We start from the raw sequence: 18,968 nt of genomic DNA on the forward strand, positions 1-18,968 counted from the left end.
GCTAAGGGATTCTTTTAGAACCCAGGCGCTGCTGTCATTTGGAGGAGCCTCCCCACAATCAGGATACCTGAGCACGTCTCCGTGTGTGTGCTAGAGGTGGGGAAACAGATTCCACGCATCTTTAAGGGGCACAGGTGTTCCAAGGTTGGGGAAGTAGTTTAAAACCCTCCACTCCCCACAGAGATGCACTCGCTAATACTTGGCTTTAGAGCCCATCCCCCACCATCGCTTACTGCTAGGCCTAGGAAAACACTTAGGGAAGTCAAGCTAAGGGATTCTATTACAACCCAGGTGCTGCTGTCAGTTGGAGGAACCTCCCCACACTCACAACCCCAGAACACTTCTTCCTGTGTGTGCTGGACGTGGGGAAACATAGCACATGCATTTTTCAGGGGTCACAGTAATTCCCAAGTTGTGGGTTGTAGTTTAAACATCTCCACTACCCATGGAGAGGCACACGCTAATACTTAGTTTTAGATCCCAAATCCCACTTTCAACCACACACTGGCCTAGGCAAACCATCAGGGAAGACAAGCAAAGGGATTCTATTCAAACCAAGACGCTGATGTCAGTTGGAGGAACTACCCCACCCTCAGGATACTGGAACCCAACCTTGTGTGGTGGGGAGATTTGAAGCCCCACTCCACGCAGATGAATGGGTGCTCAGGTGTTTCCCTTTATGGAGAATTCATCTAAATACTTCCTCAGTCCATCGGGGACACTCGGTACTATTTGGCCTAAAATCCCAACCCCCAGGTTTCTCTCAGAGTCAGTCCTAGGGAAACACTCAGGGATTACAAGCTAAGGGATTCTATTAGAACCCAGCCGCTTCTGTCACCTGAAATTGCCAGCCCACACTCAGAATAGCAGAAAACTTCTTCATGTGTGTTCTGGTGGTGGGAATACAGAGTCCACGCTTTTTTCAAGGAGCACAGGTATTCCCATGTTGTGGGCTTTTGGTTAATAACCTCCAAATCCCATGGAGAAGCACTCGCTAATACTTGGATTTAGAGCCCAACCCACCCTTTCCCCAGCACTCCGTATCAGGCAACCAAACAGGGTAGACAAGTTAAGCGATTTTATAAGAACCAAGTCCCTGCTCTCAGTTGGAGGAGGCTGCCCACTCTCAGGATAACTGTGCAAGTGTTCGTGTGTGTGCTGGAGGTGTGGAAACAGACTCCACGGATCTTTATGGGGGCACAGGTGTTCCCAGGTTAGGGATGTAGTTTAAACAACTCCACAAACCATAGAGAGGTCATCGCAAATACCTGGTTTTGGAGCCCAAACCACACTTTCCCCCGCACTCCCGCCTAGGCTTTCCATCAGGGAAGACAAGCAAAGGGATTCAATTAGAACCCAGGCGCTGCTGTCAGCTGGAGGAACTTCCCTGCACTCAGAATTCCAGAACACATTCTTAGGTGTGGGAGAGTTGTGCAGCCCCACTGCACCCAGATGAATGCAGGAAAAGGTGTTCCCTTTAGGGACAAGTCCTCTAAGTACTTCCTCAATGGATCAGGGGGCACTCACTGCTACGTGGCCTCCAAGCCCAACCCCCAGCTTTCCCTCATGGCCTGGCCTAAAAGAACACTCAGGGAACAGAAGCTAAGGGATACTAATAGAATCCAGGTGCTGCTGTCAGTTTGAGGAACTTCCCCACACTCAGAATACAAGAACACATCTTCGTGTGTGTGCTGGATGTAGGGAAACAGTCAAAGCATCTTTCAGGGGGCACATTTATTCCTTGGTTGTGGGTTGTAGGTTAAAAACCCACATCCCATGGATAGGCTCTCGCTTATACTTGGTTTAGAGCCCAACCCCCACTTTCCCCCACTCTCCAGCCTAGGCATGCCATCAGGGAAGACAAGCTAAGGGATTCTTTTAGAACCCAGGCGCTGCTGTCATTTGGAGGAGCCTCCCCACAATCAGGATACCTGAGCACGTCTCCGTGTGTGTGCTGGAGGTGGGGAAACAGATTCCACGCATCTTTAAGGGGCACAGGTGTTCCAAGGTTGGGGAAGTAGTTTAAAACCCTCCACTCCCCACAGAGATGCACTCGCTAATACTTGGCTTTAGAGCCCATCCCCCACCATCGCTTACTGCTAGGCCTAGGAAAACACTTAGGGAAGACAAGCTAAGGGATTCTATTACAACCCAGGTGCTGCTGTCTGTTGGAGGAACCTCCCCACACTCAGAACCCCAGAACACTTCTTCCTGTGTGTGCTGGACGTGGGGAAACATAGCACACGCATTTTTCAGGGGTCACAGTAATTCCCAAGTTGTGGGTTGTAGTTTAAACATCTCCACTACCCATGGAGAGGCACACGCTAATACTTAGTTTTAGATCCCAAATCCCACTTTCAACCACACACTGGCCTAGGCAAACCATCAGGGAAGACAAGCAAAGGGATTCTATTCAAACCAAGACGCTGATGTCAGTTGGAGGAACTACCCCACCCTCAGGATACTGGAACCCAACCTTGTGTGGTGGGGAGATTTGAAGCCCCACTCCACGCAGATGAATGGGTGCTCAGGTGTTTCCCTTTATGGAGAATTCATCTAAATACTTCCTCAGTCCATCGGGGACACTCGCTACTATTTGGCCTCAAAGCCCAACCCCCAGGTTTCTCTCAGAGTCAGTCCTAGGGAAACACTCAGGGATTACAAGCTAAGGGATTCTATTAGAACCCAGCCGCTTCTGTCACCTGAAATTGCCAGCCCACACACAGGATAGCAGAAACCTTCTTCATGTGTGTTCTGGTGGTGGGGATACAGAGTCCACGCTTTTTTCAAGGAGCACAGGTATTCCCATGTTGTGGGCTTTTGGTTAATAACCTCCAAATCCCATGGAGAAGCACTCGCTAATACTTGGATTTAGAGCCCAACCCACCCTTTCCCCAGCACTCCGTATCAGGCAACCAAACAGGGTAGACAAGTTAAGCGATTTTATAAGAACCAAGGCCCTGCTCTCAGTTGGAGGAGGCTGCCCACTCTCAGGATAACTGTGCAAGTGTTCGTGTGTGTGCTGGAGGTGTGGAAACAGACTCCACGGATCTTTATGGGGGCACAGGTGTTCCCAGGTTAGGGATGTAGTTTAAACACCTCCACAAACCATAGAGAGGTCATCGCAAATACTTGGTTTTGGAGCCCAAACCACACTTTCCCCCGCACTCCCGCCTAGGCTTTCCATCAGGGAAGACAAGCAAAGGGATTCAATTAGAACCCAGGCAATGCTGTCAGCTGGAGGAACTTCCCTGCACTCAGAATTCCAGAACACATTATTAGGTGTGGGAGAGTTGTGCAGCCCCACTGCACCCAGATGAATGCAGGAAAAGGTGTTCCCTTTAGGGACAAGTCCTCTAAGTACTTCCTCAATGGATCAGGGGGCACTCACTGCTACGTGGCCTCCAAGCCCAACCCCCAGCTTTCCCTCATGGCCTGGCCTAAAAGAACACTCAGGGAACAGAAGCTAAGGGATACTAATAGAATCCAGGTGCTGCTGTCAGTTTGAGGAACTTCCCCACACTCAGAATACAAGAACACATCTTCGTGTGTGTGCTGGATGTAGGGAAACAGTCAAAGCATCTTTCAGGGGGCACATTTATTCCATGGTTGTGGGTTGTAGGTTAAAAACCCACATCCCATGGATAGGCTCTCGCTTATACTTGGTTTAGAGCCCAACCCCCACTTTCCCCCACTCTCCAGCCTAGGCATGCCATCAGGGAAGACAAGCTAAGGGATTCTTTTAGAACCCAGGCGCTGCTGTCATTTGGAGGAGCCTCCCCACAATCAGGATACCTGAGCACGTCTCCGTGTGTGTGCTGGAGGTGGGGAAACAGATTCCACGCATCTTTAAGGGGCACAGGTGTTCCAAGGTTGGGGAAGTAGTTTAAAACCCTCCACTCCCCACAGAGATGCACTCGCTAATACTTGGCTTTAGAGCCCATCCCCCACCATCGCTTACTGCTAGGCCTAGGAAAACACTTAGGGAAGTCAAGCTAAGGGATTCTATTACAACCCAGGTGCTGCTGTCTGTTGGAGGAACCTCCCCACACTCACAACCCCAGAACACTTCTTCCTGTGTGTGCTGGATGTGGGGAAACATAGCACACGCATTTTTCAGGGGTCACAGTAATTCCCAAGTTGTGGGTTGTAGTTTAAACATCTCCACTACCCATGGAGAGGCACACGCTAATACTTAGTTTTAGATCCCAAATCCCACTTTCAACCACACACTGGCCTAGGCAAACCATCAGGGAAGACAAGCAAAGGGATTCTATTCAAACCAAGACGCTGATGTCAGTTGGAGGAACTACCCCACCCTCAGGATACTGGAACCCAACCTTGTGTGGTGGGGAGATTTGAAGCCCCACTCCACGCAGATGAATGGGTGCTCAGGTGTTTCCCTTTATGGAGAATTCATCTAAATACTTCCTCAGTCCATCGGGGACACTCGGTACTATTTGGCCTAAAATCCCAACCCCCAGGTTTCTCTCAGAGTCAGTCCTAGGGAAACACTCAGGGATTACAAGCTAAGGGATTCTATTAGAACCCAGCCGCTTCTGTCACCTGAAATTGCCAGCCCACACTCAGAATAGCAGAAAACTTCTTCATGTGTGTTCTGGTGGTGGGAATACAGAGTCCACGCTTTTTTCAAGGAGCACAGGTATTCCCATGTTGTGGGCTTTTGGTTAATAACCTCCAAATCCCATGGAGAAGCACTCGCTAATACTTGGATTTAGAGCCCAACCCACCCTTTCCCCAGCACTCCGTATCAGGCAACCAAACAGGGTAGACAAGTTAAGCGATTTTATAAGAACCAAGTCCCTGCTCTCAGTTGGAGGAGGCTGCCCACTCTCAGGATAACTGTGCAAGTGTTCGTGTGTGTGCTGGAGGTGTGGAAACAGACTCCACGGATCTTTATGGGGGCACAGGTGTTCCCAGGTTAGGGATGTAGTTTAAACACCTCCACAAACCATAGAGAGGTCATCGCAAATACTTGGTTTTGGAGCCCAAACCACACTTTCCCCCGCACTCCCGCCTAGGCTTTCCATCAGGGAAGACAAGCAAAGGGATTCAATTAGAACCCAGGCGCTGCTGTCAGTTGGAGGAACTTCCCTGCACTCAGAATTCCAGAACACATTCTTAGGTGTGGGAGAGATGTGCAGCCCCACTGCACCCAGATGAATGCAGGAAAAGGTGTTCCCTTTAGGGACAAGTCCTCTAAGTACTTCCTCAATGGATCAGGGGGCACTCACTGCTACGTGGCCTCCAAGCCCAACCCCCAGCTTTCCCTCATGGCCTGGCCTAAAAGAACACTCAGGGAACAGAAGCTAACGGATACTAATAGAATCCAGGTGCTGCTGTCAGTTTGAGGAACTTCCCCACACTCAGAATACAAGAACACATCTTCGTGTGTGTGCTGGATGTAGGGAAACAGTCAAAGCATCTTTCAGGGGGCACATTTATTCCATGGTTGTGGGTTGTAGGTTAAAAACCCACATCCCATGGATAGGCTCTCGCTTATACTTGGTTTAGAGCCCAACCCCCACTTTCCCCCACTCTCCAGCCTAGGCATGCCATCAGGGAAGACAAGCTAAGGGATTCTTTTAGAACCCAGGCGCTGCTGTCATTTGGAGGAGCCTCCCCACAATCAGGATACCTGAGCACGTCTCCGTGTGTGTGCTAGAGGTGGGGAAACAGATTCCACGCATCTTTAAGGGGCACAGGTGTTCCAAGGTTGGGGAAGTAGTTTAAAATCCTCCACTCCCCACAGAGATGCACTCGCTAATACTTGGCTTTAGAGCCCATCCCCCACCATCGCTTACTGCTAGGCCTAGGAAAACACTTAGGGAAGACAAGCTAAGGGATTCTATTACAACCCAGGTGCTGCTGTCTGTTGGAGGAACCTCCCCACACTCAGAACCCCAGAACACTTCTTCCTGTGTGTGCTGGACGTGGGGAAACATAGCACACGCATTTTTCAGGGGTCACAGTAATTCCCAAGTTGTGGGTTGTAGTTTAAACATCTCCACTACCCATGGAGAGGCACACGCTAATACTTAGTTTTAGATCCCAAATCCCACTTTCAACCACACACTGGCCTAGGCAAACCATCAGGGAAGACAAGCAAAGGGATTCTATTCAAACCAAGACGCTGATGTCAGTTGGAGGAACTACCCCACCCTCAGGATACTGGAACCCAACCTTGTGTGGTGGGGAGATTTGAAGCCCCACTCCACGCAGATGAATGGGTGCTCAGGTGTTTCCCTTTATGGAGAATTCATCTAAATACTTCCTCAGTCCATCGGGGACACTCGCTACTATTTGGCCTCAAAGCCCAACCCCCAGGTTTCTCTCAGAGTCAGTCCTAGGGAAACACTCAGGGATTACAAGCTAAGGGATTCTATTAGAACCCAGCCGCTTCTGTCACCTGAAATTGCCAGCCCACCCACAGGATAGCAGAAACCTTCTTCATGTGTGTTCTGGTGGTGGGGATACAGAGTCCACGCTTTTTTCAAGGAGCACAGGTATTCCCATGTTGTGGGCTTTTGGTTAATAACCTCCAAATCCCATGGAGAAGCACTCGCTAATACTTGGATTTAGAGCCCAACCCACCCTTTCCCCAGCACTCCGTATCAGGCAACCAAACAGGGTAGACAAGTTAAGCGATTTTATAAGAACCAAGGCCCTGCTCTCAGTTGGAGGAGGCTGCCCACTCTCAGGATAACTGTGCAAGTGTTCGTGTGTGTGCTGGAGGTGTGGAAACAGACTCCACGGATCTTTATGGGGGCACAGGTGTTCCCAGGTAAGGGATGTAGTTTAAACACCTCCACAAACCATAGAGAGGTCATCGCAAATACTTGGTTTTGGAGCCCAAACCACACTTTCCCCCGCACTCCCGCCTAGGCTTTCCATCAGGGAAGACAAGCAAAGGGATTCAATTAGAACCCAGGCAATGCTGTCAGCTGGAGGAACTTCCCTGCACTCAGAATTCCAGAACACATTATTAGGTGTGGGAGAGTTGTGCAGCCCCACTGCACCCAGATGAATGCAGGAAAAGGTGTTCCCTTTAGGGACAAGTCCTCTAAGTACTTCCTCAATGGATCAGGGGGCACTCACTGCTACGTGGCCTCCAAGCCCAACCCCCAGCTTTCCCTCATGGCCTGGCCTAAAAGAACACTCAGGGAACAGAAGCTAAGGGATACTAATAGAATCCAGGTGCTGCTGTCAGTTTGAGGAACTTCCCCACACTCAGAATACAAGAACACATCTTCGTGTGTGTGCTGGATGTAGGGAAACAGTCAAAGCATCTTTCAGGGGGCACATTTATTCCATGGTTGTGGGTTGTAGGTTAAAAACCCACATCCCATGGATAGGCTCTCGCTTATACTTGGTTTAGAGCCCAACCCCCACTTTCCCCCACTCTCCAGCCTAGGCATGCCATCAGGGAAGACAAGCTAAGGGATTCTTTTAGAACCCAGGCGCTGCTGTCATTTGGAGGAGCCTCCCCACAATCAGGATACCTGAGCACGTCTCCGTGTGTGTGCTGGAGGTGGGGAAACAGATTCCACGCATCTTTAAGGGGCACAGGTGTTCCAAGGTTGGGGAAGTAGTTTAAAACCCTCCACTCCCCACAGAGATGCACTCGCTAATACTTGGCTTTAGAGCCCATCCCCCACCATCGCTTACTGCTAGGCCTAGGAAAACACTTAGGGAAGTCAAGCTAAGGGATTCTATTACAACCCAGGTGCTGCTGTCTGTTGGAGGAACCTCCCCACACTCACAACCCCAGAACACTTCTTCCTGTGTGTGCTGGATGTGGGGAAACATAGCACACGCATTTTTCAAGGGTCACAGTAATTCCCAAGTTGTGGGTTGTAGTTTAAACATCTCCACTACCCATGGAGAGGCACACGCTAATACTTAGTTTTAGATCCCAAATCCCACTTTCAACCACACACTGGCCTAGGCAAACCATCAGGGAAGACAAGCAAAGGGATTCTATTCAAACCAAGACGCTGATGTCAGTTGGAGGAACTACCCAACCCTCAGGATACTGGAACCCAACCTTGTGTGGTGGGGAGATTTGAAGCCCCACTCCACGCAGATGAATGGGTGCTCAGGTGTTTCCCTTTATGGAGAATTCATCTAAATACTTCCTCAGTCCATCGGGGACACTCGCTACTATTTGGTCTCAAAGCCCCACCCCCAGGTTTCTCTCAGAGTCAGTACTAGGGAAACACTCAGGGATTACAAGCTAAGGGATTCTATTAGAACCCAGCCGCTTCTGTCACCTGAAATTGCCAGCCCACACTCAGGATAGCAGAAAACTGCTTCATGTGTGTTCTGCTGGTGGGGATACAGAGTCCACGCTTTTTTCAAGGAGCACAGGTATTCCCATGTTGTGGGCTTTTGGTTAATAACCTCCAAATCCCATGGAGAAGCACTCGCTAATACTTGGATTTAGAGCCCAACCCACCCTTTCCCCAGCACTCCGTATCAGGCAACCAAACAGGGTAGACAAGTTAAGCGATTTTATAAGAACCAAGGCCCTGCTCTCAGTTGGAGGAGGCTGCCCACTCTCAGGATAACTGTGCAAGTGTTCGTGTGTGTGCTGGAGGTGTGGAAACAGACTCCACGGATCTTTATGGGGGCACAGGTGTTCCCAGGTTAGGGATGTAGTTTAAACACCTCCACAAACCATAGAGAGGTCATCGCAAATACTTGGTTTTGGAGCCCAAACCACACTTTCCCCCGCACTCCCGCCTAGGCTTTCCATCAGGGAAGACAAGCAAAGGGATTCAATTAGAACCCAGGCGCTGCTGTCAGCTGGAGGAACTTCCCTGCACTCAGAATTCCAGAACACATTCTTAGGTGTGGGAGAGTTGTGCAGCCCCACTGCACCCAGATGAATGCAGGAAAAGGTGTTCCCTTTAGGGACAAGTCCTCTAAGTACTTCCTCAATGGATCAGGGGGCACTCACTGCTACGTGGCCTCCAAGCCCAACCCCCAACTTTCCCTCATGGCCTGGCCTAAAAGAACACTCAGGAAACAGAAGCTAAGGGATACTAATAGAATCCAGGTGCTGCTGTCAGTTTGAGGAACTTCCCCACACTCAGAATACAAGAACACATCTTCGTGTGTGTGCTGGATGTAGGGAAACAGTCAAAGCATCTTTCAGGGGGCACATTTATTCCATGGTTGTGGGTTGTAGGTTAAAAACCCACATCCCATGGATAGGCTCTCGCTTATACTTGGTTTAGAGCCCAACCCCCACTTTCCCCCACTCTCCAGCCTAGGCATGCCATCAGGGAAGACAAGCTAAGGGATTCTTTTAGAACCCAGGCGCTGCTGTCATTTGGAGGAGCCTCCCCACAATCAGGATACCTGAGCACGTCTCCGTGTGTGTGCTGGAGGTGGGGAAACAGATTCCACGCATCTTTAAGGGGCACAGGTGTTCCAAGGTTGGGGAAGTAGTTTAAAACCCTCCACTCCCCACAGAGATGCACTCGCTAATACTTGGCTTTAGAGCCCATCCCCCACCATCGCTTACTGCTAGGCCTAGGAAAACACTTAGGGAAGTCAAGCTAAGGGATTCTATTACAACCCAGGTGCTGCTGTCTGTTGGAGGAACCTCCCCACACTCACAACCCCAGAACACTTCTTCCTGCGTGTGCTGGACGTGGGGAAACATAGCACACGCATTTTTCAGGGGTCACAGTAATTCCCAAGTTGTGGGTTGTAGTTTAAACATCTCCACTACCCATGGAGAGGCACACGCTAATACTTAGTTTTAGATCCCAAATCCCACTTTCAACCACACACTGGCCTAGGCAAACCATCAGGGAAGACAAGCAAAGGGATTCTATTCAAACCAAGACGCTGATGTCAGTTGGAGGAACTACCCCACCCTCAGGATACTGGAACCCAACCTTGTGTGGTGGGGAGATTTGAAGCCCCACTCCACGCAGATGAATGGGTGCTCAGGTGTTTCCCTTTATGGAGAATTCATCTAAATACTTCTTCAGTCCATCGGGGACACTCGCTAATATTTGGTCTCAAAGCCCCACCCCCAGGTTTCTCTCAGAGTCAGTACTAGGGAAACACTCAGGGATTACAAGCTAAGGGATTCTATTAGAACCCAGCCGCTTCTGTCACCTGAAATTGCCAGCCCACACTCAGGATAGCAGAAAACTGCTTCATGTGTGTTCTGGTGGTGGGGATACAGAGTCCACACTTTTTTCAAGGAGCACAGGTATTCCCATGTTGTGGGCTTTTGGTTAATAACCTCCAAATCCCATGGAGAAGCACTCGCTAATACTTGGATTTAGAGCCCAACCCACCCTTTCCCCAGCACTCCGTATCAGGCAACCAAACAGGGTAGACAAGTTAAGCGATTTTATAAGAACCAAGGCCCTGCTCTCAGTTGGAGGAGGCTGCCCACTCTCAGGATAACTGTGCAAGTGTTCGTGTGTGTGCTGGAGGTGTGGAAACAGACTCCACGGATCTTTATGGGGGCACAGGTGTTCCCAGGTTAGGGATGTAGTTTAAACACCTCCACAAACCATAGAGAGGTCATCGCAAATACCTGGTTTTGGAGCCCAAACCACACTTTCCCCCGCACTCCCGCCTAGGCTTTCCATCAGGGAAGACAAGCAAAGGGATTCAATTAGAACCCAGGCGCTGCTGTCAGCTGGAGGAACTTCCCTGAACTCAGAATTCCAGAACACATTCTTAGGTGTGGGAGAGTTGTGCAGCCCCACTGCACCCAGATGAATGCAGGAAAAGGTGTTCCCTTTAGGGACAAGTCCTCTAAGTACTTCCTCAATGGATCAGGGGGCACTCACTGCTACGTGGCCTCCAAGCCCAACCCCCAGCTTTCCCTCATGGCCTGGCCTAAAAGAACACTCAGGGAACAGAAGCTAAGGGATACTAATAGAATCCAGGTGCTGCTGTCAGTTTGAGGAACTTCCCCACACTCAGAATACAAGAACACATCTTCGTGTGTGTGCTGGATGTAGGGAAACAGTCAAAGCATCTTTCAGGGGGCACATTTATTCCATGGTTGTGGGTTGTATGTTAAAAACCCACATCCCATGGATAGGCTCTCGCTTATACTTGGTTTAGAGCCCAACCCCCACTTTCCCCCACTCTCCAGCCTAGGCATGCCATCAGGGAAGACAAGCTAAGGGATTCTTTTAGAACCAAGGCGCTGCTGTCATTTGGAGGAGCCTCCCCACAATCAGGATACCTGAGCACGTCTCCGTGTGTGTGCTGGAGGTGGGGAAACAGATTCCACGCATCTTTAAGGGGCACAGGTGTTCCAAGGTTGGGGAAGTAGTTTAAAACCCTCCACTCCCCACAGAGATGCACTCGCTAATACTTGGCTTTAGAGCCCATCCCCCACCATCGCTTACTGCTAGGCCTAGGAAAACACTTACGGAAGTCAAGCTAAGGGATTCTATTACAACCCAGGTGCTGCTGTCTGTTGGAGGAACCTCCCCACACTCAGAACCCCAGAACACTTCTTCCTGTGTGTGCTGGACGTGGGGAAACATAGCACACGCATTTTTCAGGGGTCACAGTAATTCCCAAGTTGTGGGTTGTAGTTTAAACATCTCCACTACCCATGGAGAGGCACACGCTAATACTTAGTTTTAGATCCCAAATCCCACTTTCAACCACACACTGGCCTAGGCAAACCATCAGGGAAGACAAGCAAAGGGATTCTATTCAAACCAAGACGCTGATGTCAGTTGGAGGAACTACCCCACCCTCAGGATACTGGAACCCAACCTTGTGTGGTGGGGAGATTTGAAGCCCCACTCCACGCAGATGAATGGGTGCTCAGGTGTTTCCCTTTATGGAGAATTCATCTAAATACTTCCTCAGTCCATCGGGGACACTCGCTAATATTTGGTCTCAAAGCCCCACCCCCAGGTTTCTCTCAGAGTCAGTACTAGGGAAACACTCAGGGATTACAAGCTAAGGGATTCTATTAGAACCCAGCCGCTTCTGTCACCTGAAATTGCCAGCCCACACTCAGGATATCAGAAAACTGCTTCATGTGTGTTCTGGTGGTGGGGATACAGAGTCCACACTTTTTTCAAGGAGCACAGGTATTCCCATGTTGTGGGCTTTTGGTTAATAACCTCCAAATCCCATGGAGAAGCACTCGCTAATACTTGGATTTAGAGCCCAACCCACCCTTTCCCCAGCACTCCGTATCAGGCAACCAAACAGGGTAGACAAGTTAAGCGATTTTATAAGAACCAAGGCCCTGCTCTCAGTTGGAGGAGGCTGCCCACTCTCAGGATAACTGTGCAAGTGTTCGTGTGTGTGCTGGAGGTGTGGAAACAGACTCCACGGATCTTTATGGGGGCACAGGTGTTCCCAGGTTAGGGATGTAGTTTAAACACCTCCACAAACCATAGAGAGGTCATCGCAAATACCTGGTTTTGGAGCCCAAACCACACTTTCCCCCGCACTCCCGCCTAGGCTTTCCATCAGGGAAGACAAGCAAAGGGATTCAATTAGAACCCAGGCGCTGCTGTCAGCTGGAGGAACTTCCCTGAACTCAGAATTCCAGAACACATTCTTAGGTGTGGGAGAGTTGTGCAGCCCCACTGCACCCAGATGAATGCAGGAAAAGGTGTTCCCTTTAGGGACAAGTCCTCTAAGTACTTCCTCAATGGATCAGGGGGCACTCACTGCTACGTGGCCTCCAAGCCCAACCCCCAGCTTTCCCTCATGGCCTGGCCTAAAAGAACACTCAGGGAACAGAAGCTAAGGGATACTAATAGAATCCAGGTGCTGCTGTCAGTTTGAGGAACTTCCCCACACTCAGAATACAAGAACACATCTTCGTGTGTGTGCTGGATGTAGGGAAACAGTCAAAGCATCATTCAGGGGGCACATTTATTCCATGGTTGTGGGTTGTATGTTAAAAACCCACATCCCATGGATAGGCTCTCGCTTATACTTGGTTTAGAGCCCAACCCCCACTTTCCCCCACTCTCCAGCCTAGGCATGCCATCAGGGAAGACAAGCTAAGGGATTCTTTTAGAACCAAGGCGCTGCTGTCATTTGGAGGAGCCTCCCCACAATCAGGATACCTGAGCACGTCTCCGTGTGTGTGCTGGAGGTGGGGAAACAGATTCCACGCATCTTTAAGGGGCACAGGTGTTCCAAGGTTGGGGAAGTAGTTTAAAACCCTCCACTCCCCACAGAGATGCACTCGCTAATACTTGGCTTTAGAGCCCATCCCCCACCATCGCTTACTGCTAGGCCTAGGAAAACACTTAGGGAAGTCAAGCTAAGGGATTCTATTACAACCCAGGTGCTGCTGTCTGTTGGAGGAACCTCCCCACACTCAGAACCCCAGAACACTTCTTCCTGTGTGTGCTGGACGTGGGGAAACATAGCACACGCATTTTTCAGGGGTCACAGTAATTCCCAAGTTGTGGGTTGTAGTTTAAACATCTCCACTACCCATGGAGAGGCACACGCTAATACTTAGTTTTAGATCCCAAATCCCACTTTCAACCACACACTGGCCTAGGCAAACCATCAGGGAAGACAAGCAAAGGGATTCTATTCAAACCAAGACGCTGATGTCAGTTGGAGGAACTACCCCACCCTCAGGATACTGGAACCCAACCTTGTGTGGTGGGGAGATTTGAAGCCCCACTCCACGCAGATGAATGGGTGCTCAGGTGTTTCCCTTTATGGAGAATTCATCTAAATACTTCCTCAGTCCATCGGGGACACTCGCTACTATTTGGCCTCAAAGCCCAACCCCCAGGTTTCTCTCAGAGTCAGTCCTAGGGAAACACTCAGGGATTACAAGCTAAGGGATTCTATTAGAACCCAGCCGCTTCTGTCACCTGAAATTGCCAGCCCACACTCAGGATAGCAGAAAACTTCTTCATGTGTGTTCTGGTGGTGGGGATACAGAGTCCACGCTTTTTTCAAGGAGCACAGGTATTCCCATGTTGTGGGCTTTTGGTTAATAACCTCCAAATCCCATGGAGAAGCACTCGCTAATACTTGGATTTAGAGCCCAACCCACCCTTTCCCCAGCACTCCGTATCAGGCAACCAAACAGGGTAGACAAGTTAAGCGATTTTATAAGAACCAAGGCCCTGCTCTCAGTTGGAGGAGGCTGCCCACTCTCAGGATAACTGTGCAAGTGTTCGTGTGTGTGCTGGAGGTGTGGAAACAGACTCCACGGATCTTTATGGGGGCACAGGTGTTCCCAGGTTAGGGATGTAGTTTAAACACCTCCACAAACCATAGAGAGGTCATCGCAAATACTTGGTTTTGGAGCCCAAACCACACTTTCCCCGGCACTCCCGCCTAGGTTTTCCATCAGGGAAGACAAGCAAAGGGATTCAATTAGAACCCAGGCGCTGCTGTCAGCTGGAGGAACTTCCCTGCACTCAGAATTCCAGAACACATTCTTAGGTGTGGGAGAGTTGTGCAGCCCCACTGCACCCAGATGAATGCAGGAAAAGGTGTTCCCTTAAGGGACAAGTCCTCTAAGTACTTCCTCAATGGATCAGGGGGCACTCACTGCTACGTGGCCTCCTAGCCCAACCCCCAACGTTCCCTCATGGCCTGGCCTAAAAGAACACTCAGGGAACAGAAGCTAAGTGATACTAATAGAATCCAGGTGCTGCTGTCAGTTTGAGGAACTTCCCCACACTCAGAATACAAGAACAAATCTTCGTGTGTGTGCTGGATGTAGGGAAACAGTCAAAGCATCTTTCAGGGGGCACATTTATTCCATGGTTGTGGGTTGTATGTTAAAAACCCACATCCCATGGATAGGCTCTCGCTTATACTTGGTTTAGAGGCCAACCCCCATTTCCCCCACTCTCCAGCCTAGGCATGCCATCAGGGAAGACAAGCTAAAGGATTCTTTTAGAACCCAGGCGCTGCTGTCATTTGGAGGAGCCTCCCCACAATCAGGATACCTGAGCACGTCTCCGTGTGTGTGCTGGAGGTGGGGAAACAGATTCCACGCATCTTTATGGGGCACAGGTGTTCCAAGGTTGGGGAAGTAGTTTAAAACCCTCCACTCCCCACAGAGATGCACTCGCTAATACTTGGCTTTAGAGCCCATCCCCCACCATCGCTTACTGCTAGGCCTAGGAAAACACTTAGGGAAGTCAAGCTAAGGGATTCTATTACAACCCAGGTGCTGCTGTCTGTTGGAGGAACCTTCCCACACTCACAACCCCAGAACACTTCTTCCTGTGTGTGCTGGACGTGGGGAAACATAGCACACGCATTTTTCAGGGGTCACAGTAATTCCCAAGTTGTGGGTTGTAGTTTAAACATCTCCACTACCCATGGAGAGGCACACGCTAATACTTAGTTTTAGATCCCAAATCCCACTTTCAACCACACACTGGCCTAGGCAAACCATCAGGGAAGACAAGCAAAGGGATTCTATTCAAACCAAGACGCTGATGTCAGTTGGAGGAACTACCCCACCCTCAGGATACTGGAACCCAACCTTGTGTGGTGGGGAGATTTGAAGCCCCACTCCACGCAGATGAATGGGTGCTCAGGTGTTTCCCTTTATGGAGAATTCATCTAAATACTTCCTCAGTCCATCGGGGACACTCGCTACTATTTGGCCTCAAAGCCCAACCCCCAGGTTTCTGTCAGAGTCAGTCCTAGGGAAACACTCAGGGATTACAAGCTAAGGGATTCTATTAGAACCCAGCCGCTTCTGTCACCTGAAATTGCCAGCCCACACTCAGGATAGCAGAAAACTTCTTCATGTGTGTTCTGGTGGTGGGGATACAGAGTCCACGCTTTTTTCAAGGAGCACAGGTATTCCCATGTTGTGGGCTTTTGGTTAATAACCTCCAAATCCCATGGAGAAGCACTCGCTAATACTTGGATTTAGAGCCCAACCCACCCTTTCCCCAGCACTCCGTATCAGGCAACCAAACAGGGTAGACAAGTTAAGCGATTTTATAAGAACCAAGGCCCTGCTCTCAGTTGGAGGAGGCTGCCCACTCTCAGGATAACTGTGCAAGTGTTCGTGTGTGTGCTGGAGGTGTGGAAACAGACTCCACGGATCTTTATGGGGGCACAGGTGTTCCCAGGTTAGGGATGTAGTTTAAACACCTCCACAAACCATAGAGAGGTCATCGCAAATACCTGGTTTTGGAGCCCAAACCACACTTTCCCCCGCACTCCCGCCTAGACTTTCCATCAGGGAAGACAAGCAAAGGGATTCAATTAGAACCCAGGCGCTTCTGTCAGCTGGAGGAACTTCCCTGCACTCAGAATTCCAGAACACATTCTTAGATGTGGGAGAGTTGTGCAGCCCCACTGCACCCAGATGAATGCAGGAAAAGGTGTTCCCTTTAGGAACAAGTCCTCTAAGTACTTCCTCAATGGATCAGGGGGCACTCACTGCTACGTGGCCTCCAAGCCCAACCCCCAGCTTTCCCTCATGGCCTGGCCTAAAAGAACACTCAGGGAACAGAAGCTAAGGGATACTAATAGAATCCAGGTGCTGCTGTCAGTTTGAGGAACTTCCCCACACTCAGAATACAAGAACACATCTTCGTGTGTGTGCTGGATGTAGGGAAACAGTCAAAGCATCTTTCAGGGGGCACATTTATTCCATGGTTGTGGGTTGTAGGTTAAAAACCCACATCCCATGGATAGGCTCTCGCTTATACTTGGTTTAGAGCCCAACCCCCACTTTCCCCCACTCTCCAGCCTAGGCATGCCATCAGGGAAGACAAGCTAAGGGATTCTTTCAGAACCCAGGCGCTGCTGTCATTTGGAGGAGCCTCCCCACAATCAGGATACCTGAGCACGTCTCCGTGTGTGTGCTGGAGGTGGGGAAACAGATTCCACGCATCTTTAAGGGGCACAGGTGTTCCAAGGTTGGGGAAGTAGTTTAAAACCCTCCACTCCCCACAGAGATGCACTCGCTAATACTTGGCTTTAGAGCCCATCCCCCACCATCGCTTACTGCTAGGCCTAGGAAAACACTTAGGGAAGTCAAGCTAAGGGATTCTATTACAACCCAGGTGCTGCTGTCTGTTGGAGGAACCTCCCCACACTCAGAACCCCAGAACACTTCTTCCTGTGTGTGCTGGACGTGGGGAAGCATAGCACACGCATTTTTCAGGGGTCACAGTAATTCCCAAGTTGTGGGTTGTAGTTTAAACATCTCCACTACCCATGGAGAGGCACACGCTAATACTTAGTTTTAGATCCCAAATCCCACTTTCAACCACACACTGGCCTAGGCAAACCATCAGGGAAGACAAGCAAAGGGATCCTATTCAAACCAAGACGCTGATGTCAGTTGGAGGAACTACCCCACCCTCAGGATTCTGGAACCCAACCTTGTGTGGTGGGGAGATTTGAAGCCCCACTCCACGCAGATAAATGGGTGCTCAGGTGTTTCCCTTTATGGAGAATTCATCTAAATACTTCCTCAGTCCATCGGGGACAATCGCTACTATTTGGCCTCAAAGCCCAACCCCCAGGTTTCTCTCAGAGTCAGTCCTAGGGAAACACTCAGGGATTACAAGCTAAGGGATTCTATTAGAACCCAGCCGCTTCTGTCACCTGAAATTGCCAGCCCACACTCATGATAGCAGAAAACTGCTTCATGTGTGTTCTGGTGGTGGGGATACAGAGTCCACGCTTTTTTCAAGGAGCACAGGTATTCCCATGTTGTGGGCTTTTGGTTAATAACCTCCAAATCCCATGGAGAAGCACTCGCTAATACTTGGATTTAGAGCCCAACCCACCCTTTCCCCAGCACTCCGTATCAGGAAACCAAACAGGGTACACAAGTTAAGCGATTTTATAAGAACCAAGGCCCTGCTTTCAGTTGGAGGAGGCTGCCCACTCTCAGGATAACTGTGCAAGTGTTCGTGTGTGTGCTGGAGTTGTGGAAACAGACTCCACGGATCTTTATGGGGGTACAGGTGTTCCCAGGTTAGAGATGTAGTTTAAACACCTCCACAAACCATAGAGAGGTCATCGCAAATACTTGGTTTTGGAGCCCAAACCACACTTTCCCCCGCAATCCCGCCTAGGCTTTCCATCAGGGAAGACAAGCAAAGGGATTCAATTAGAACCCAGGCGCTGCTGTCAGTTGGAGGAACTTCCCTGCACTCAGAATTCCAGAACACATTCTTAGGTGTGGGAGAGTTGTGCAGCCCCACTGCACCCAGATGAATGCAGGAAAAGGTGTTCCCTTTAGGGACAAGTCCTCTAAGAACTTCCTCAATGGATCAGGGGGCACTCACTGCTACGTGGCCTCCAAGCCCAACCCCTAGCTTTCCCTCATGGCCTGGCCTAAAAGAACACTCAGGGAACAGAAGCTAAGGGATACTAATAGAATCCAGGTGCTGCTGTCAGTTTGAGGAACTTCCCCACACTCAGAATACAAGAACACATCTTCGTGTGTGTGCTGGATGTAGGGAAACAGTCAAAGCATCTTTCAGGGGGCACATTTATTCCATGGTTGTGGGTTGTAGGTTAAAAACCCACATCCCATGGATAGGCTCTCGCTTATACTTGGTTTAGAGCCCAACCCCCACTTTCCCCCACTCTCCAGCCTAGGCATGCCATCAGGGAAGACAAGCTAAGGGATTCTTTTAGAACCCAGGCGCTGCTGTCATTTGGAGGAGCCTCCCCACAATCAGGATACCTGAGCACGTCTCCGTGTGTGTGCTGGAGGTGGGGAAACAGATTCCACGCATCTTTATGGGGCACAGGTGTTCCAAGGTTGGGGAAGTAGTTTAAAACCCTCCACTCCCCACAGAGATGCACTCGCTAATACTTGGCTTTAGAGCCCATCCCCCACCATCGCTTACTGCTAGGCCTAGGAAAACACTTAGGGAAGACAAGCTAAGGGATTCTATTACAACCCAGGTGCTGCTGTCTGTTGGAGGAACCTCCCCACACTCAGA

The sequence above is a fragment of the Vicugna pacos genome, unplaced genomic scaffold (genome assembly GCF_048564905.1).
Source record: "Vicugna pacos unplaced genomic scaffold, VicPac4 scaffold_17, whole genome shotgun sequence".
Lineage (NCBI taxonomy): Eukaryota > Metazoa > Chordata > Mammalia > Artiodactyla > Camelidae > Vicugna > Vicugna pacos.